The sequence below is a fragment of the Struthio camelus genome, chromosome 10 (assembly GCF_040807025.1).
Source record: "Struthio camelus isolate bStrCam1 chromosome 10, bStrCam1.hap1, whole genome shotgun sequence".
NCBI lineage: Eukaryota > Metazoa > Chordata > Aves > Struthioniformes > Struthionidae > Struthio > Struthio camelus.
The window spans coordinates 2,608,973-2,629,521 of record NC_090951.1 but is presented as its reverse complement, the minus strand read 5'-3'; the positions used below and the strand labels follow the sequence as shown (position 1 = coordinate 2,629,521).

Here is a 20,549-nt window from a genome sequence, read left to right as displayed (position 1 = left end):
GGCGTGGCCGGGGCAGGCTGCCGCGGCTCGGCCCCAGGCGCCGCGGGGGCAGCCCTGGCGCTGGGGTTAACTCCGGCGTAAGGGCGCGCAGGCTTTTTTGGCGAGGAGGACGTGTTGCCTTTGATGCCGTAACCCAAAGCTGGCAGCTTTCCCTGCTCCGGCAGCACTTGAGAAACGTTGCCATAGGGGAGCTGGTTTTCCGGAGGGGCCTGAACGTGCAATCCATTATCTGCTATTTTGTAGCAGCTTTTTTAATTAAGGCTTTGGCTAAAGGGTCGACTGCAGAGGTGTGCTTTTGTCCTGGGCGACTTGGCCCATCCCCGCCTCCGTCACCCTCCGAAACCGCAGAGTCGCTTTTCCTCCTGTGTCATATTCTGAGCCGAGATTTGTTTTGGTTTTTCCCCCCCTCTCCTTTCTTTCCCTTTTTTTTTTTTCTTTTTCCCCCCGTTTCCCCCTACCAGAGGTGCAGATAAATCATCACAGTCGCTGCTCAGCTTGTCTCGCCCTGCCGTAGCCCGACTTCTGTGCGCTACTGGCTGGTGCGGCGCGGAGGGGGCGTGCGCAGCCGGGCTCCGTGCCTGCGGTCGCTAATGAAGACTTCTCTTTTTATGCACAGATTACGGAGGAACTGCACAGGGCCAGACGGCAGCTCTTAATTTCCCTACTTTTTAATTTTCCGCCCTCGCCGAGGAGAATGCAGCCCTTCCCTCCGGCCGGTTTATAATGAGGTGAGTAAACAGCCTTTTGTCGCGTAGGGCTCGCTCGCTGATGTAATGTAAATATTATTTTTTGTTTGGGCTAAAGACGGGGAGGAAAGAAGAATGTGCCGTTTGCCACATGTCAGCGTTCGGGTTTTAATACCTCAGCTCCCGGCTTCAGCGATTTCCAAGGGTTTGTTTGCTTTAGTAATCTGCCTCGCCGACGGGTCCTGCGTTTCTGCCCTGCAAAGTCCCTTTAACGCAAACTTCTCTTCCCCTTCCCCGTCCTGGCTCGTGCAACGACTCCGCAAGGTTGGTAGGAGTTAAAAGCGATGCCGCTTCGCCTGAAAGTATTTCGGCTATTTGTGTCATCCCAGACCTTTAAAAAGGAAAGGCAAATCATTGCCATTCGCTCCCCCCCCCCCCCCGCCGCCCCAGCTGAAAGGGCCCGGCTTGGGCTGCGGCTGGCGATGCCCGAGCCGCGCCGCGGCTGGCCCCGCTGCCCCGCCAACACGCCGGCTCCGCTTTGCTCCCGTCGCGGGCTGCGCCAGGCGGGAGAGCAAGCTGCTCTCCCCCCGGAGACCCGGCGGCCTTGCTTTTCCCCCCCTGGATGGGGGGGGTTGGATTGCCAGGGCGCCGAGAGCCGAAGAGTTAATGCAGCTCCCCCCAGCCCAGCTTCAGCTGTAAAAAATATGAAGTGAAGATAGATCTGCTCATCTGCTGAGCAGAGAGGTTGCCTTTGATGTCAGCCCTTCCTTTTCTTCTTCTCCTGGGTTCCCCCCCCCCACCGCCCCGTTTTAACCCTTCTTCTGGCGCTTGCTGCCTCCCCCGGATACGGACAGCGCCGCAGTGGCAGCGGGGGGCACGCGCGACCCCGGTCACCAGCCGCCGCGGTTTGCAGGCACCGCTGTGCCTTTCGTCGGGGTCGTGCCTCCCCCCGCCACCCCGGGAAACGCCAGTCCTCTTTGGGAACGCGCCCGGCCCGGCCAGGCAAAGGGGCGGCCGGCGGGACGTCGCCTGCGGCGGCCCGAGCCCGCGGCGCCTCCGCCCCGACGCCGGGGTGAGGGGCTGAGCCCCGCGGCCGTTGCGGCCGGGTTGCTTTGGGGCTTTAACCCCTTTCCGCGGAGGCCGAAGAAAATCGCTGCTGCCGCTTTAAGGCAGAAGTCCCTTTAAGTGACTTTCCATTTGCTGCTTTGGAGAGCTGAGAATTTGGTTTCCCAGATTTCCTTTGAATTGTGTGCGGTAGTTAGAGGGAGTTTAGAGAAGAGGAGGGGAAAAAAAAAAAAAAAACCCAACTACTGTACAACTGTACAACTCGGGAAACCTTCCGCTGCAGCAGCGAGATCCGGGGAGAAAGGGACCAATTAAGAGGTTTTTTTAAAAAAAAAAAAAAAAAAGCAACAACAACCCAGCCGGTACCACTTTTCTTTGCCTTCCTCCTTCGGTTACCTCGTCCCTGCGCCTGCGGCCGGGGAGGAGAGGAAGGCGGCAGCGCCGGCCGGGCAGACCTGCCCGCGCTGCCCAGCCTGGCGGGCACCAGCGAGTTCAGCAGCGCCCCACCAAATTAATTTTGCACTTTCTTTTCCTGACGTTGGCTCCGGGGGCGGGAGAAGCCCCTAAAGAAACCGGCCGCCTCGAAGCGGGTCGGGGCAAGCTCAGTTTCCGGGCTCAGCTGGGCTTGCCGTCCGTCCCTCGGCGGCAGCGCCGTGGAGCTTCCTCCGAGTGCCGAGTCCGGTGGCGGGGAGGGACGGGGGCGAGCGAGGGCGAGGACCGCTTAACCCCGGGGAGGCCGAGCCGCTTGGGATGCGGGCGCCGTCGGAGGCCGAGTCCTGCCCTCGTGCAGAAAGGCGCCGCGCGCCGGCCGGCTCGGCGCCTGGCCGCAGCCGCCGGCACGCGTGCGTTGGGCGCGGAGGTGAGCGGCGTCGCTCGCCTGCCCGCTGCCGGCCGGCGCGGCCGGAGCACGCTGTGCGCAAACAGCCACGGCAGCGATTGCCGCTGTAAAAACAGTCGTCCTTGGGGATGAGCAGGAGGACTAGCAGCGCGGCGGCGGCGGAGCGGGAGCTTTGCAGGATGCCCTGCGCCAGCTGCGGCAGCGCAGCGCTGCTCGGCCGAGGCTGGGTACCTGCACTGCGAGCCGGCCGGGCTGCCTGGTAAACGCCTTCCCCCGTAGGATTAAAAAAAAGCTCTTGGGCGTTTAAAACCCAGCTGCCAGCGTGCTCTGTGCGTGCCGAGGAGGGCTCGGCCCTGCTTCCCGCAGACTTGCCCGACTCACGCTGGCACCGAGGCTCCTTTACCCCTCGTTGGAAGTGTAAAGGGGCCTTAAAAAGGAAGTAAAAGTACCTTAAATTTAATTTACACTCACTTAGAGGCCTCTTTACATGGCTAGAGGAGCATAAAGGGGCCTTAATGCAGCTAGGAATCAGCCCTGAATATATCTGCCGGCTGACTGCTGGGCATTCATTTTGCAGAAACTCACCCCAGGCTTCGATCCAGCTCTCGGGCTCTGAACCCAGATACGCAGATGTAAGTGGAGTAACAGCTCAGACCTAATGGAGTTAGGCCTAATTTACATGCGTGCGAGTGAAATCAGAGTACGGCTTCCAAGGAATAACTTACAGCGAGCTCGTTCTTGGCTTGCCAAGTAATTCGTGATACCTCACCATAAAACTTTTAATAAAAAGGATCAACTGTCTGTGTGTCTGCAGAGGCAGAAAAAATTATCTCCTTAAAAATTGCTGTCTGCTCAAGTTTGGGAATTGAAATCGCTGCTGTTATCAAGTTTTCTTGCACGGTTTGGGCAGAAAGCCCCGTGGAGTTCCCGTGGTCGGGTTTCTCCCGTGCGCGGCCCTCCGCCGGCTCGTTCGTCCCTGCGCGCCGTTGATGAGCTCTAGGCTGTGGATTCAACCTTTTATTAATGAGTGCTCCCGCCATGCTCGCTTCTGGGTTGGTGCTGGCTTGCGTATGGGAGCCTGGAGGCTCGCGCACGTGTTTTTTAAAAACAGCGTAGTGCCAGAGTTAAAAAGCATTAACGTCTCCTTGGAAGATGGCTCATGGATAAGGAGGAGGCCGGCGAGATAAGCAAAGGTCAAGCCGAGCACCTAGAAGCCTTGGCAGGGCTGGCTGAGCATCCCAGGTGCTCCTCTCGGGGAGGCGCCGAGAGCACGGACATCCCAAACGCCGGGTCCCCGAGGGACCGTTCTGCGGATGCCGCCACGGGGGCGGGAGAGCCTCGCTAGGGAGCTCCAGCCTCTCCAGGTGGGCAACGGGGCCGCGCCAGCCTTTCCCAGGGGACCTTACCCCGGCGCCGGAGGGACAGCTCCCGGCCTGCCTCCGGAGGGAGCTGGGCAGGGACAGCGGGGACGAGGCACGGAGGGGACGGCCGGCGCGGCTCCGTGGAGCTCAACGCCCGCTCGCCCACGCGCGGCTTCCCAGGAGGTCCGAGCCCGCTCTCGCCTTCCGCTTATCGCAAAGCGGAGATGGATGTGCCGCGCAAAGCCGGCTCCTCCGGCTTCCGGTTGCGCTGGGGTCGAGTCGCAGGCGGTGCGCGCCGGGCGGCGCGGCGTGGCTGTTTGGTACGTGCCTGGTCTCCGAATCCCGGCTGCTCGCTCCGCAGAGCCCTTACAGGAATCGTTACGAAGGTGGGTCTTCTTTCATCGCCTTGCACCCACCATCGCTTGGTCTTGCGTGCCGCCGGCGGGCGCAAGGCTCCGTGCGTCCCCAGGCTGCTGCACGCGGCGCGCCGGGTCCCTCCCGAGGCCTCCTGCACCCGTGTGCACGCGTGGCATGGATTTTCCAGGGCAAACCCCCAAGTCCTGCGGGATCCGGGGGGGGTGTCCCTTTGGAGGATTGCTAGACTGTTTTGTCATGGAGCATCTTGACTTATTTATAGCCTTCAGAGGCCTTGGGTTTCCCCTTAGCCCTGCGTGAGCATGAGTTTGCTAGCAGCGAGAGCGTGACGCACCATCGCACATCAGCTGGGAGAGGTGGTGACAGCTCCGGCTACCGAAATAGTCCCAAGCTGCCTCCTACCAGCGGCTCCAAACCTCTGCCTTCCCCCGACAGAGCCGGAGGCATCTTTTGCGCAGAGCATGGATGGAGGGGGAGGGCTGGCGCGGTGACGGACGGGTGTTCGACGGCCCGCGGGGGCTGACACCCCCAGCGGCTGGCGCCGGGGACCGGGGTTGTGATGGACCACGCAGGGTTGTGATGGACCTGGCGCAGCATCCAGCAGCAAGGGATGCGCCGACGCAGGGAGCGCGGGCACCGCGTCTCGACGCCGCGGAGGCGCCTGCTCCCGCCGGGACCGCAGCCCCGTCCGGAGGGCAGCCGGGCTGGCCGCGTGTCCGTCTCGTCCTGCCTCCTTCCCTCCGTCCGGAGCAGAGGGACCCCCGCGACCCAGCGTGCTGACCCAGGGCCGTGCCGCGGGGGCCGACAGCGGCGATGCGGGCACGGGAACGCCGCGGGCACGTGCCAGGCTCTGGAAGGACGGCAAATAGGTTTTGGGACTGTGCTTTGGCCAGCGTGCAAGCCTGTATTCCTCCGTGCCAACGCTTGCTGCCTTCCTGCCGGCTTTCTAAGCAGCGCGAGGAAACCCACCTGGGACCGAAGATGCGGCTAATCCCTTGCCGTCCCTTGGGCGTGCCGGCTGGCAGGGCCTTTCCCGTCCCCGTGGTACCTGGCAGCTCTGCCCCTGTGCCCGGGAGCCGCTCGCGGGGCCGCGGGCTGGCGGCGAGGGCAGCGGCAGAGCCGGGCTCCCGGGGGGTTGCGGGGCGGCAGCGTGCAGCCCCCGGCGCGCGGCGGGAACCGAACCCGCGCGTCGTCCCCGCGTCTGCAGATAGAGATCTCCTCGGGAAGGCATGTGAAAAATGTAGCCGCGGGCAACCCTCAGTGTCCCTTTAAAAAAAAGCCAGTTCTATTTTTGTTTTGGATCCGCTGCTTTTTAATTAAGGTCTCTCCCCACCTCGCCGCGTGGAGCTGTGGAGACAGACGGCATGGCAGGAATTATTTAACGCCCCTTCCTGTCAACCTGTCATGTTTAATTAGCACCCTCCACCCCGCGTGCAGGTTAAAACCCGGCTGCAATAACACAGGGTGCATCGCCCCAGGGGCTGGCCCCGGGCCGCCTGGCCAGAAATACCTCCAGAAACCTCCGTGGGCAGGAAATGTAAGGGGACCCTGGGGTTTCTCCCAGCGTTGTACAGCATGGTAATTTTTCTTCTTAACCAGAACATGCCATTGCAACAGGAATTCCCAGGATGAGGGACCAGATGCCTTTCTGCCCCGCAGTCCCAGGCTGCTGCCGCAGGAGCGGTTTGTTTGCAGCGTTATTCCCACCGGCACGCGGAGCGGAGCTCATCTGACCGCGGGGCTCGGATAGGAGCGGTCGGGCTGGTTCGTGGTTGTGTTACTCCAGCCTTTTCCTCTGCGAGCTCGCAGTTGGAGAAATCCAGTAGCCCTGCAAGGGGGAAACGCTGCTTTCCGTTCGGTTTCCACGGCTGCAAAGCCATGGGGGGACGATAAGCTAAAGCAGCTTTACAGCTCCGACGGCCACAGCCGAAGCCGCGCAGCCAAGAGATGCAAAACGTTCTGCTGCCCGCCGCGAGGTGTGCGGGAAATGCTGACGGGTTCATTTGGCGCCAGCTGGCTGCGCGCCAGCTCAGGTATTGTCTCTCCGTGCGGCTCTGATTTCTCCTTGGATCGGGTATCGGCCGTGGCAGAAAGTTGGCCGCGAGCGTGGGACCGCCATGCTCCGAAGCCGTCCCGGGGCGAGGCAGCCTGGGGACAGCTCTCCGTCCCGCTCTGCCGCGGTGAGCCGCGCTGGGCGATGGATGGCTGCTCGGGCAGACGGTGTCTCCCTTGAGCAGAGTCTCCTTCCCACCCCACCCGCATGCAGGCAATGGTTTTCATATGCCAGCGCTGGGCTGCAGAGGATGGGAACAAGCCCTGGGCTCTCCTGGTACTTATCAGTGTCCAGGAAACAAATTTTTCTAATTGACAGACAGCAAAACACAGCATTTTACAGCGATGAGAGGCAGCCAGCAGTCTATCAAGTGTGCTATGAAACCGGAGCAGGACAACATCCAGACCCTGTTGATAGAGTGTAGCTGACCTGCGTTGGCCGGCTCAGGTCCAATAACTCACTCGTGTTTGCATTTAATTGCAAATGTAAAAAGCCCTTTCTTTTCACAACAACAAAGCCTTGAACCACACTTCAAAGTTGCGTTTCTGGGACAGTTGCATACCTTTTAAAAATAGCCTTCTGAGCGGTGCCAAGTGCTAAATGGATTGCAGAGGGCAGGTCCCCCACGTGGGGCTTCAAACAGCCCAGCAAGCACGGCGCCGCCGGCAGCCGCGCTCTGCGAGCCTGTCCCTGGGGCGGCGGGTCAGACCCTCCCGAAGAGCGTCTGAGCGTTGCAAAAAGTTGCAGCTCTGCTTTCCTTCTCCTGGGCTTTTCTTCACGCGTGAGGGCCACGGCGAAGCTCTGGTGGAGATGGCAAAGCCACCCAAAGCCCGTGCCTTGAGGGGCGTCCAGGAACACACAGTTATTAACAGCATGGACATGCCAAACCGAGTTCAGACCCCGTGGCCTTGCGTGGCAGGAGGCAGCAGTTTATCCTCCGGCAGGTTATAATCGATAGAGCAACAGCAGAGAAAGGGCAGGAGGGGAAACTGAGGCCCAGAGAAGAGGAGGTGCCCGCTCAGACACCATCTCCTCCTGGTCCCGTCTGGGACCGTCCTGGTTTCCTGGGAGTCTCCCAACCCTTCAGCCCAGTCCTGCTCCCGTTGTGATCCCGTCTCCTCAGAACTGATGGCTGCACCAGCTGTGTTTTAGGGTCTTTTTATGCTAAAACAAGGAATTCTGCTCCCCTGAACGTTTTTCTAAGCATCGAGTGAATTTATTTTTTCCCCTTGCCAGCTGACGATGTCGGGAAATGAAGTAGGGAGGCCGAAGGTTTCCTAGTCCCGTTCTCACGGGTGGTTAACCGAGCCCGGCCGGCTCCGAGCCCCTCGCTAGCGCTGCGGGCAGCAGCCGGCAGGTGTTTCCCGCGGGCTTTCGGCGGGGGCTGCTCCCCCGGGTCTGCCCTCAGCCCGGACAGGGTGGGTTCTCCAAAGGGAAGCTGGAGCTTTTGAACGAGAGGTTTCCTATCGCAAGGAGCTTGGGGCTGTGCCTGCAAGGAGCCTAGGAAGGGGCCCGTCGGCGGACGAGCCGTCCGCCTCGGGCTCTCGGAGCGGCGCTGGCTGGGGAAGTCTCTCCGCAGCTTTGCTGCCTGACGGGTGTTTTGGAGCAAGGAAGCTACTGATGAAGAGTTTTGACCTGTGCCATGAAACCAGATATCCAGTCTTCTCCCAATTCATCTTTCTGAGGCCTCCTGAGAGGCAGAGCCCGGGAGGGTGAAATTAGGCCTTTCTGGCATGGTTAAACATAGGCATGGCGGTGAGAGGATTATTTTATAAAGCGTTCTCATCTTCTTCACGCGCCTTAAACGTACCTCCCCCCGTGCAGCTTGGGTCAGCAAATAGACAGCGGGGAGCAATGAATTTCTGCAGCGTTGTGTTAATCCCGAACAGGAAGCGCAGGCGGCGTTGCTGCGGGCTGCGTCCTGCCGCGCCGCCGTTTGCCATCGCCGCGGCGGGAGCTGCTCTTTCTGCCCCGTCTGCGGGGTCCGCGGAGCAGCCGTGCGCCAGCGCCATTCGCCGTCTCGCAGCGCCTACGTGAAGCGCTGCAAAACCAGTGGAAGCAAATTGCTATCCACTTGAGATGAAACCCGGCTCCCGAGGAGAAGGAGACTGCATTTAACTCCGGGAAAAGCTCTTCGTATTTGAAGTGTGCTTTTCTTGGACTGCTACGCTGTATTTATGCAGGCTGGTATGTGGGGAGTAATTAGAACCTCATCCCAAGCACTTGACGAGCGTGTTTTCCATTCTCGATGTTGACAGGTCAGGCTATCCGGCCGTCCCTCTGTGCCTAAAAATGTTGACGTTTTATCTTTGCTGAAAACAAAGCAAGGGCCCGTGAAGCTCTTGGGCCGTGCAGAGCGATGCTCGTTATTCGTGCAGTGCCCGTGGCGCAGGTGACGCTTCACGTGCGCGTGAAAACGCCAGGCTGCCGAAGGAGACCGCGTGCAGGCAGGGTCGGCGGAAGCAGAGGAGGGGTGAGGAGCCCGGGGCTGGCATCCGCGGCCAGGGGCGTCACGGCTGCGTGACGGAGGGGTGGGGGGGCGCCCGGTTGCGGCGCCTGGGAAGAGGCACCGAAAGGAGCGGAGCGAGCGGAGCCGGGAGGCGTTCGCCCAGCCGAGGGGCGAGGAGGAGCCGCTGTGTGCTCGAGGGCTGGAGCGGGGCACCCTGGAGCAGCGCTGGAGACTCCGCGCAGCGGTCGGAGAGAGCCGCGCGCGTCCAGCCTCCAGCCTCAGGCTTGCACAAAAAGCCCAGTGTCTAGCGCGGAAGGAGAGGCGGGAGGCTGGCAGGGCTGAGGAGCGCAGAGCAGCGCTATTGCCAGGGAAGCGTCTTGTTATTCTCCCTCTTCAAGACCTGCTAAAAGCGGCAGCGAATTCCCAGAAGGGAGCCTTGGCCGAGCAAGCCGGAGAAGCCGTTCGAGGAGGTTTCAGTGCAGGACGGGGAGTTTGCCCAGCAACCCTCCCATAAGCGATGAACTAAAATGAAATCATTTCAGATGATTCATAAAACGAACCCTAAAGGGCTCCCGAGCCTTCTGCTGACGGGGATATATACGTCGATCCCTGGCAGAGCTCGGAGAACATCCCCTCCGTCCTCGCCCACGGCGGCGCTGGGCTGCCGAATCGCAGCCCGCACCCCGGGTGTCGCTGGACCCTCCTCCGGGGCGCCCTGGATCGGCTGCCCGGAGGACGCAGCAGACGGGCCGGGTTAGTCATCTGCTCTGGGATGCCTGCTCCTAAGCAAACGTGCTACCAAAGGGGAGAGGCGGGATGGGGCTGCGGCTGCAGCCGGCGAGCGCAGGAGCCGGCCTTCGGTGCCAGCGCTTCCAGCGAGCGGAGCAGCCCGGCGCTCCGGGGCGGCCAGCGGCGCGGCGGGCACCGAGCATCCCCGGAAAGCTGCCCGCCTCCGCCCGGACCCCGCATCCCCATCACGCCTGGCTCCGCTGTGGCCGACGGTCCTCTTCGCCGGGCGCTGAGCGACCGCAGACGGCGCGCGTGCCCGGAGATCCCTGCGCCGCTGGCGTGTCCTCGTGCCGCCGGGAGCTGGTGGGAAGCAGCCGGAGACGCGCCGAGCCCACGACTCCCGGATGGCGGGGATGGGACCTGCCTGCACTCACCTTCCCGCAGGATGCAGCCCCCTCGTGCACGGCACCTCCTGAGCCGGACACCTCGTCAGTCCTTGCGGCCTGGATCCCTGAAGGACAAGATGTGGATGCAAGCCCAGCATAGAGGTTACGTGCTGCTGGGGCGCGCTGTCCAAGGAGCAAGGTCGTTGCTGCTCTCGGCGTTTGCTTCCCAGGCAGAGCAGCCCCGGCGTGCAATGCAAATGTTTCTTGCTTCCGTTAATGAGGGCTGGAAGAGAAAAGCTGCCCGCTTAGCCTGACCTAGACCCTACCGAAGCGTGCGGCGGAGGGGCACAACGAGCCGGCTGCGCGGCCCTCGCTGGCACGGCCTCCGCGTCTGCTCCAACGCAATGGTGTCCCCGCGGGCCGCCGTTCGGAGGGACGGGCACGGGCTGCCGCGGTCGGCGAGGATTCCCACGAAGTCCCGACGGCATGGGTGAGCGCCGCCGCGTTGCCTCGCTGGGAGGCACGGCGCCTCGGCGTGGAGCGCGGGACGGATTCGGGAGGTTCCAGCGCAGGCAACGGTTTTCAACTTCTTAAAAGGAGTTAAAATACCTATATTTCACAACAAAGCATTGCTCTGGAAATGGAAAGTGTGGGCTTTCTTCTGCATTTTTTCAGCTGACGCTAATCACTGAACAGTTCCGGCTGCTCAGACCTGTGCTTTTGGGTAATAAACCATTTCTCCAAAACGTTTCACCCAGCCCTGGAAGTGCAGCAAGTGCCATATCTCACCATAGTTTTTCCACTCAGGCCGGTGTTTTATTTCATACAAAGTCCTAGTAAATGTGTTTCCATGGCCTCTTCTCTCTCCAGGATGGGGAAGCATTTCATTCCCGTTTAACGGGACCCGGCTGAGCAAACTGGCTCTCCTGGACCGTGGCGGAATAAAGTGTTGCATGCACCCATGGGGCCGGGGGGGGCCTTAACATGTTGCTTTTCCATCAGGTTAGTGCACAAACGGGGCGTGGGAGCGCTGGGCGGCAGCAGGTCGTGGGCTTGCAGAGCGCTTGGCTGCGTTGTACAGCTGCTGTTTTATTTATACGAATTTCAAGCGCTATTTCACCTGCTCTGCAGCACTCGCCACAGCCTGCAGATCTCCTTCTGATGGTTTTCCAGGCCCGCGGACTGGTAAAGGTTTTAATAAAACCTGCTCTCGCTGCCACTCCAAGTGTTTGGGTTAAACATTGGCTTTTCATTTCCTTGAAATCAGTTCAGCGCGCGAGCAGGTGAGCTGCGATCCAGACCTCAAATTCCCTCGCCGCCCGGCTCCGCGTGCCAGCGCGCCGCTCGGGCCAAGCTGCTGAGCAGGCGGCGCGGGAACCTCTCCCCAGGCTGCTCCGACCCTTACATACCCGCGCAGCAAAAGCGCGAGCCCTCTGCCCGGTCGGCCTTCGACGGCAGGCTGCCGCCTCTGACGGAGGGATCGTCTCCTTCTGCTTGCTGCTTTTCTTTCTTTCCTTTCGATTTGGAAGAAGCCGTAGGGTGATAGTGCTGCAGTCCGCGGGTGCCGCTGAGGTCGGCGCCGTGCTGCGCAGCGCCGGGGGCCGGCGAGGTGCTCCAGCGGGCCAACGCGAGCCGCAGGCGGCGTCGGCGGGCCTTCGAGACCCTGGTTAAGAAGGGTTTTCGTGCAAAAAACATCTCCTCAACTGAGAATCGAGGAGCTCAGTCTCTTCAGCTTACTGAAGAGCAGAGTAAGGGGTGATTCGATGGCGAGTGGCCGCGCGGAGGGCCGGGACGTGGGGGCGGAGGGCTCTCCCGTCGGGCAAGCGACGGCGCAGCCGCCTCCGCTGCCGAGAAGCCGAAGCCTGCGAAATTCGAAGGGGGCAAGGGGATGTCGTTTGTGGAAGCGAAGATGATTAGGTTTGGAGTAGATTAGATGGGGTGAATTCTCCGCCACTCGGAGAGGCTAACTCAGGCTCTGGGTGTTGGTGCGAAACCTCTGCTCTCAGTCAGCCGCGAGCTGCGGGGTGAGGCCAGGATCCCTCGGCGGGACGTTTCTGGCCAGCGCCGCGCGGGAAGCCAGCGACTGCCTGATCACAGGCAATAGTAGGAATCTTAACTTCTCACATGCTTTTCATCCCAAAGCACTTCCCCAGTCCGAGCAGTCTCCGCTGCCAGCTGTTTGCAGCAGTGGTTTCGCCGAGCAGGGCTGAAACGTTTCCCGGGCTGCGACGGCAGCGGAGCTTGTCGGGAGGGAAAGACAGGTTGCTCGGGGGAAAAAAAAAATCTCCTTTTGCGGCAGAGAGGAACCCTTGCTCGGAGGCGAGCCGGCCGGCCGGCCGCGGCTCCGGGATCGCAATGTCGGCGGCGGGGGTTTCCCGCCCCCGGAGCTGACAGCGGGTTCCTGGGAGCGTTGCAGGGCTCACCCGCGTCGGGTCTGCTCTACATCCCGGCGGATTTTGCAATCGCGCCTGCCTCCCCCATCTGTCACGGTGTCCTGCTCTCGGCCCTGACTCGCAGGAGCAGGGAGCTGCTAAATCCTCCCGCCCCGAGCTGGCCGTGTCGGGGACAGGGAGGCTGCGGAGCATCCCCGGGCGCCGCTGGGTCCCCCGTCCGAGCCCCCATCGCGGCGCTCGGCCGGCCCCCGCATCCCGACTTTGCAGCTTTCAAAGAGCTTCCCCGGGTGGCCGCCCCCCTGCTTCCTCCAGGGCCTCGGCGGCTACATGGAAAGGTCGTTTATAAAAGCTGACGTTTCGTTTCACTGTTAATGCCCCGGCTAGGGTCGGAATTGAACTCCGCTTTTATTACGCGCGGCTCCTATTTATTTCTCGGCTGGATTAGTAAATCGCGGCTGTCACTAGACATCAGCACGGCTGTTTCATCAGCTTCCCCTCTGCAAGCCGACAGTTCATTAGAGGGTTTTGCCCGTCGGGATCCTGCCACCAGCTCGCCGTCTGAAAAAGCCTTTTCTTGGAGGCTTTGCGAGCGCGGCCCTGCGCGCGGCTCGGTCGCGCTCTGCACAATCCGAAACAGCTGTATAAATGCAGCCAGTGATAAGTTAAAACTAACAAAAATAAAAGGCTCCCCAGGTAACAACTTCTTATCCAGTTATCATTTTTAGAAAAGCTAATGGAAAGCAGGAATACTGCGAGAGGGGCTCATTATTAGCGTTGTTCGGGCTCTGCGTCCAATCTCTCGCCGCGCTGAGCGGAGGGTCGGCTTGTACAGTTACGTGTTTGTGCACCGGGGAGCCGAACGGTAGCCCCGTTCGAAAGGTTTCGTGCCCTCTCTCAGTTCCCAAGTAAACCTCTCGTCTCCCTGTCATCTTTGATTTGTAACCATATTCGTGGCATCTGGTTTTCATATGACGTGAGGAATACAGGGGATGCTGTCTGCTCTCTTCTGCCCAGAGCTATTCATCTGGGGCCGGCTAGCAAAAAAACCCACTCCTGAAAGGCACTAATCATCGCCAAGGCAGAGAAAGGACCGGCTGTCCCCGCCTGCTGGGGCCGGGCGCGATGCAAGCCCAGGGGCAGGACCGCGGGGAGGCATTTCCGCGGCGCAGGGGGAATCCTGCCTGCGGGAGCTGCGGTCCCTAACGCGCCTTGGATGCGGGCACTTCTGCGGCGGCAGCCCCGCGCGCGCAGCATCCGTCCGGCGGTGCGGGACGCGGGCAGGCAGCGCGGGGCAGGTGCTCTTTGCAGGCTGCTCTTTGCAGGCTCTCCGTTGGTTTTTCTGGTGGGTGAAATGGGATTGTTCGGATGCGGTGTGATCAGAGACGGCGTTATGGAGCGGATGCTTTGCTTTTACGCCGAATCTCAGCGATGGCGTTTACAAAGCCAGAAGGAAAGCCGTTACCTGGCCGCAGCTCAGCGGACGGAGTACGTGTCGGGGCGCCAGCTCTGTTTGCGGCTCATCAGAAACAATCAGGTTTCTTGCCTGACTTTTATCACTGGGTTTGTGGGAGCAGCTAAGAGCGGCTCTGGCGGGCCAGGGCACAGGCACGCTGGACGCTGTACCAGCACCAAACAAAACAGTAATCTCTGCCTCCGACCGCTGACAGCCTAAGGCACCGATCTCTGCAAGGGGGTTGCAGCGTGCGACCCAGTTCTGTGCTGTGGCTGAGCGATGCTCTGCCAGTGCCTCCTTGGGGACAGGCCCCGTGTCGGTAAAGGTCTCTGTGCTCTGGGCTCATCGCAGTGGTCCTGTCCAAAGCGCGGGAAGCAAGGAGTCAGAGGGGCTTTTAGTGCCCCTTGCCACCTCCTTTCCTCGGAAACATCTGTTGCCTTGGCAGATTTGGGAGACGTGAGGGAGGCATCGGGGTCCCTGGCAGCTCGCGGGGCATCCCGTGCCTGGAGAGCCCGGCCGCGTCCCCGGTGAGGAGCTCATAGCCCGGGTGAGGCTCTCGCCCTCTCTCACCTCCCCGTCAGGTCTGGAGGAAGAGATAAGGATATTCCCTGATGCAATTTCCAGCAAAATCCTGGTTCCCAGAGCTGCCTCTGCCCAGAGCAGGCGCAGCCAAGCAGGCATACCAGAGAGCTGATATCAAAACCAGCAAGGACCAGCCAAGTGGGAACACTTAAGAGCAGGGAGGGGTGCAAACCGCGTAGCTGTGCCTGTAACCAGCTCAGGAGCGATTCGTTTGGCACGGGAGCGGTATGGGAGCGACTGGGAGACGCGTCCCCAGCGGGGAAGGCTCTGCACTGGCCAGAGCTGGATCGAGCTACGAACACTTGTGTGCAAGACCAGGTTTCAAGCAGCACCTGGACTCTGCTGCATCCCTTCCCTCTCTGCTTGCAAGGCCCTTATAAGCCACTGTGATAGTCCCTAAAGCCATTAGAGAAGTATGCTTTGACATCACCTATAATTTTAATGTGTTGGTCTAAATTTTCCTAAAGCAGCAGCTTATTTTCAGCAGCAGGGACTGCTCTAGAGGAAGTGATTTTATTTTCCCTTCCCTTGCTGGACTTCCTAGGACGCAGCCTTTGATCCCGTCTCCTGATGTTATCAAGTAGGAAGCTGCAGCTCTTTGAAGTGGGCTTCATGTTGCGCTTTAAACTTCTGGGGGTTTGGAGCCTTCAGCCCTGGGTACATCTTTTGTACGGCTCACCCCTACTCCCCATCCAAGGGCTGTGGCTATAAAGGGAAACGCTGCGGCTCAGCTGGGAGCGCTCGTGCCCCAGGTTGGGAGCTCACAGAAGAGGCAGCACGTGAGACGAGGTCCCCCCCAGCTCGCTGAGAGCTCGCAGCCTGCTCAGAGCGATTGTCCCCTTCAAGGCGCCCACGGCTGTGACTGTAACCCAAGCTCACGGGTTTGGGTGCTCAGCTGCCGGCCGTAGCTGCTGTTTCGAAAGTCTGGCCTCGCCGCTCCGGCCTGGGGCAGCGGAAATAGGTCCCGTCCTGATCCACGCAGAGCTGCGCAGCGTCGACATTTGGATGAAGTTTCCAGGGCTGCGTTCGCCCGGGTCTTCGTGAAACTTTTCTGCTTTGCTTCCTCAAAGTTTCCTGGACTTTAAGTTGGACCACCGTCCACCTGCCCAAAACTTCACCCCGAAAACGCATCCTGCTTTCGAGCGCCTTGTTTCAGAGGCGTCGTGGACCCGCTCGGAAGCGGCAGCACACGGCGCCCTGCGGGAGGTGGTTCGAGCCTCCGTTCTGCGCAGCGGCCGCAAGCGGACGGCGACGGATCGGTTGCAGTTTCCAAGCGAATCCTGGGCAGAGCAGAGGCCGCGGCGCTGGCCAGAGGAGGCTTTGGAGGTGTCTGCAAGCAGCTCCTCCTCTGGCGCCGGGTCAGCACGGGAGAAAGGAGGGAGGCGTTTGCCGGGCTGCGTGGCCGGAGAGCCCGTGTTGGGGAGTGATGCGCGGGCAGGGGAGGGCTCGGCCGCGAGGTCTGGAAGCAGCAGAGACCCCCAGGGCCTTGATGGGTCACCGATCTGCGTGGAGCCTTTTTTCCCCTCATTCTGCCTCATCTAATTTAGAAAGAAAAAAAAAAAAAAAAAAAGAGCAGGACGTGAGAAGAGCTCAAAGGTAAATAGACTGCAGGGCAGGGCAGCAGCGCGATCCCCGCGAGGTGAGGCGCTCGGCGTTTGGCCGCGATGCCAGCAGCACCAAACGCATCGCCCGGGCCGCCGGCGGAGGAGGACTCGCCGCCAGCGCCGCCCGGGCTGGCTTTTTCCTGGCTCTGCTGGCCGGAGTACCGAGCCGCTGCTGCAGCGCATGGTGTCTCCGGCGGCGAACCGGCCTCTTTGAGCCCCCCGGCCCGGCGCTGGGATCCCGCGTCTCCGCACCGGTGCCTTGCAGCACGTTTCCAGCCTGCCCCGCGGAGATGTTTCCCCGCTGAGCCCAAATTTGCAGCCTGATTGCTCCCTTCTCCCACAGACCCAGCGCCGGGGCCATCCAGTAACCACCCTGCTGCCTGCCCGCGCTATTCCCGGCCGGTAGCACGAGCGCTGTTGCAACCCCACGGCTACGCCGCTGCCGCCAGCTAAGGAGGATTCGCCTGGGCCGAGCAGCCATGGCCTCTGCAGCCGCCGGGATTCGCCGCTGCGGCGCGCTCGGCACGCGCGGGGCAGGCGAGGAGCCCCGCTAGGACAGAGCAGCCCCCGGCGCCAGGTACGTGACGGCTGCGCGGTTTGGAGCCGGTTCGGCGAGCGGGCAGAGGCGCGAGAGCGGGCGGCGCGGCCCGGCGGAGGCGGGCGTTCGCTGGGGTTCCCGTCGGGCCCCGCGGGCCAGCGTCGCGCTAGCAAGGTGTTTTCGGGAGGAGCGGCGAGAGCGCCGGGCCCGGCGCTGATTTATGAGCCGCCGAAGGTAGAGTCCGCTGCAGAGGATTAACGCAAACGCCCTGCGCCGCGCTCCGGCCCGGGAGGTTAATCCTCCCCGTGCCGAGGGGCCGCGTCAGCCTGGCGGCGGGCGCCTCCGGAGCTGCGCTGCCTGCGCACGGGAAAGTTTGCTCTGGTCCCTGCTGAGCCGCCTCCAGGCGACGGTGGGCAGCCAGGTGGTTTGCGCCCAGGCAGTCGTGTCCGCAGCCCGGGAAGGGCAGCCGGTCCCGCGGCGCAGCCGGCGGCTGTCCCCTGCGTCCTCTGGGTGCCTCGAGCGCCGCGTTAAAGGGGGGTTTGCACGTCCCGGCCTCCCGGGATGCACATCCCGGCATCCCGGTTGCTGCAGCGGAGCAAGTTGCTCTTTCTTCAGCGGAGATGTGGCCACCAGGTCTCCAAGCCCTACCCCGCTGGAGACTGAAAACGTTTTGGCCTGGAAGTCTTTCCAGGAGGTAATCAGCTGCTGGTTGGTGACTCGCCAAGGCGTCCCCAAGTTATCCGTGCGCGGGAACCCGCGCTCCTCTTGGCAGCACGTCTCGCCCACCTGGGCGCGAGAGAAGCACCGAGTCTAACACGCCGCATGGTGATTCAGGCCAGGAGGCAATTATCTCGCTTCCCTCCCGACCGGCTTCCTCAGCCCCAGCTCCACAGCAACATCCAGGGTTGAACTTTTGTCCCATGGACAAAAGCAGCTTTCAGTTCTGCAACTGAGTAAAACAGCTCAAACTCATCCCTTGGGGAAGGTTCAGGAGGAAGATGGAAAATAGGCCCTTAATTCCTTAAGGATTTTCCTCTCTTCCCCCACCCCATCTTCCTTTCCATAAACTTTTAAGCTCATCCAAAAACTGCAGTCTTCTGGTTCTATACATTGATCACAGGACAGGGAAGCTGCAGCTTTGCCAGCAGCTCAGGATTTCCATTGAGTTATAAGTGGAAGCAAATGGTTTAAAAGGAAATTAAATTTACAGCTCTATAAAAAATGCGTTTTATTGCTTTGCCCGTCATTCCATAGAGGCAGGGAGATAAAGGAATGCTTTGCATTTGTTTCTTGTCTCGGAGGCCGGAGGCAAAGAGGAGCAAACCCACCAATCATGCAAGAGCCAGGCATCCGGATCCAGATCCGTCCTGGCTCCAGGAAAGTCCATGGCAAAATCCCCACCGGCTCCCGCGACAGCGGGACGGGGCTCCTCGGAGGTATTACTCGCAGATGCTCTGCCTGGGGAAGGCCGCATCCTCCTTCCGCGCGCACGCGTCTGCCTCCAGCCCGGTCCGCGGTTCGCGGGGAAGGTGCGAGGCTGCGCCGGGGTCTCTTGGCGCCAGGTGAGGCACAAGGTGCCTGTAGGTCTCCGCTCGCCTGATTTGGCCTCGCGCGCCGGCCACGCGGCTCCCGTCCCTCCGAGAACTGGGACGGGGTCTTTAAGCAGCACGTCCTCTGTGCCGCGGAGGCGCCGCCAACTCCAACTGCCTGACCCCGCAGGCTGGAAAACAGACGCTGCCTGGGACGCGCTGCCGGGGAAAAGATGGAAAAGATAGCTCCCTGGGAAGGAATTTACCTGCAGCAAATGCACCCCGGCTGAAGGCACGATGATAAAGTGTTTAAGCAGAGTGGCTCCGGGAGCAAGTGCCATGTAGGCTCCATGAGCCGCTCACGTGAGCAGAATGACTCATGCTCTGAAACGCTTGCTGGATGAGGCCCTGCCTTTGGCCCGGGGGCACGTCCTGCCCTGAGAGACTGAACCGCATCCCTCCCGAAATCACAGCTAGTCACAGCAGCTTCTCCTTGCAGCTGTGAACACCCGCACAGCAACAACTAAGGGCTTATTTACCAGGAAACGTAGCGCCGCTCTCTACGGTTTATTAATTAATCTCTTCCACATGTCGTTACTGCACTGATTGGGGTGCTTAGAATAAATTGCAATAAAATAGCTGCATTAAACATCTGCAAAAGCCAGCTCTGTAAATTCTTCAGCAGAAAGCGAAGTGAGAGGAGGGGTTTGTGCCTTAATGTTAAAACCAGAGTGGCACAGCGCTGGCCAGGCAGCCGAGCCTGCACGTGGCTCGACGGCTGGCCAAAGCCGGGGTGAGGGGCCGCCCCGCAAGAGGGACACGGGCCGCTTGGGGACCCTCCACTGAGCACCCGGCGCGTAGTTTCGGCCCCGCGAAAGGCAGGAGGGGAAGCCTTCGCGGGGAGGGGGGTGCTGGCATTGCCGTGCGAGGTCCCACCAGGCGGCCCCGGTTCCCCGGTGTGCCTCGTGCGCCCGGCCCGCGGGGCGCCTTGGGAAGGGGGCGCGACGCGGCCCCCCCCCGGGCAGCGCGGACGGGGTGGCCGCGGGGCGGCTCTGGCTGCGGCCGGGAAGCCGGCGCGGGGCGGCCGACGGAGGTCTGCGGGCTCCAGCTCTGCCGGGGCTGCAGAGCGAGCGCGTGGAGGCTTTTGGCCCTCCGCGCGGGGCGGACGAGCCCGCCCCCGGCCTCCGTCCCTCCCAGCTGTGTCAATAGAGGAGGAAGGAACAAAAGTGCTCTTTCTCTGCGTGTTGTTTTTGCAGAGGAGGACAAGGCGATGGCCGTTGGCGTGCGGTGACACTCGCTGCTCGGGGCAGGCGTGCGCTGGGCTCAGCCGAGCTAGCGGCATCCTTCTGGGAAGCGCTGAACAGCAGGGCGTAATAAAGGGGCTCCCGGGGGGTCGGTTATGTACAGGTTTCCTTTCACCCGTGACGTTATGGAGAAGAGAGAGCAGATCCTTAACGTGGCGTGGGTCACCCCTGGCCGAAGCAGCCAGGGCGGCCGCTTGCCCCCGGCCTTTCCCACCCTGTCTCGCAGTTTGGGCTTGGCCTCCGGCTCGGTCCGGGGGGGGCTGGAGCGTGCGGTGCTTGGTGGCCGTGGACCCGTCCGGATGGGCATCCACCATCTGGTGCCCGTTACCCCGCGGCTCTCCATTGCATGCGCTCCGTCCCACCTTGGCCACGTCCTCCTGCAGGTCACCTCCTTCCCGGGCTGCGTTTGCACCGTGTCCCGGCGGGAAGAGCAGGCCTGAGGTGGCTGCCGAGGGCGTCTCGTGCGAGCAGGGACCCTCGGGGGACATGGCCCGGGTGGCAGGAGCCAGCCACTCCTCTGCGTTCCCCCAGCACCTTGCAGCGAGCATCTTCCCGATCCAGCAGGCAGCTCCTAAGGGGCTTTGCAAGAAGCCCTCGGTGGATCTTCACCGCGGACACCCTGCGAGCACCCCACCCGCGTCCCCCGTCTGCAGGACGGAGGAGCCCGAGCGCTTCCCTCGGGCGCGGGGAAGACGTAGCCGCTGCGGAGCGCCGGGAGCCGGCAGGGCCGAGCGCATGTGCCACGCTGGCCCGGAGCGGCTCGCCCCAGGAGCGCCAGCGTGGCTCGGGACCGCTGCCTTGCGTTTCCTCTCCAGCGTACCCGCGCGGCAGCCTCTCCGGAGCTGACATCAGCTGTGAAAACGAGAGGAGGCGCCTTGCCGCGCGTCGCAGGAGAGGCAAGCGGCTCCCCAAGGAACCGCCTGCCAGCGCTCGCCGGAGCAGCGGAGCAAAGGCAGGCGCTCAGCGGAGCACTCCCGCTTTCGGCGCAGCGCCGAGCGCGCCCGCCCGCGCTGCCTGCAGCCGTCCGCAGCAGGAGGCACGCCGCTCCCTGCGCCGGCTGCTAAGGATGCAACTGGAAGGGACCGGTACAGCCAGCGCGTGTTTGATGGCAGCAGCAGCTTCCAGGGTATTTCTCTGGCAGAGAGGCAGAGAGAGGAGTTTAAACTGGCTTCAGTCGGCAGTCTGGAACTTGCCCACAAAACCT

General features: G+C 61.7%; 1 protein-coding gene across 9 annotated transcripts in view; it reads left to right on the top strand.

Annotated features, from left to right (window-relative positions):
* The window catches only part of ZNF469 (zinc finger protein 469), a 281,089-nt gene that overhangs the window by 225,342 nt on the left and 35,198 nt on the right, over nucleotides 1-20,549 (top strand). For 4 of the 9 annotated variants that reach the window (XM_068955994.1, XM_068955992.1, XM_068955993.1 and 1 more), the window contains 2 exons: nucleotides 617-728; nucleotides 16,318-16,551. The gene's annotated coding sequence lies outside the window, so the exon portion shown is untranslated. Of the gene's footprint in view, nucleotides 1-616; nucleotides 729-15,659; nucleotides 15,729-16,317; nucleotides 16,552-20,549 lie in introns of those variants that run through there. The other 5 variants (XM_068955998.1, XM_068955997.1, XM_068956001.1 and 2 more) reach the window with 3 other exon arrangements.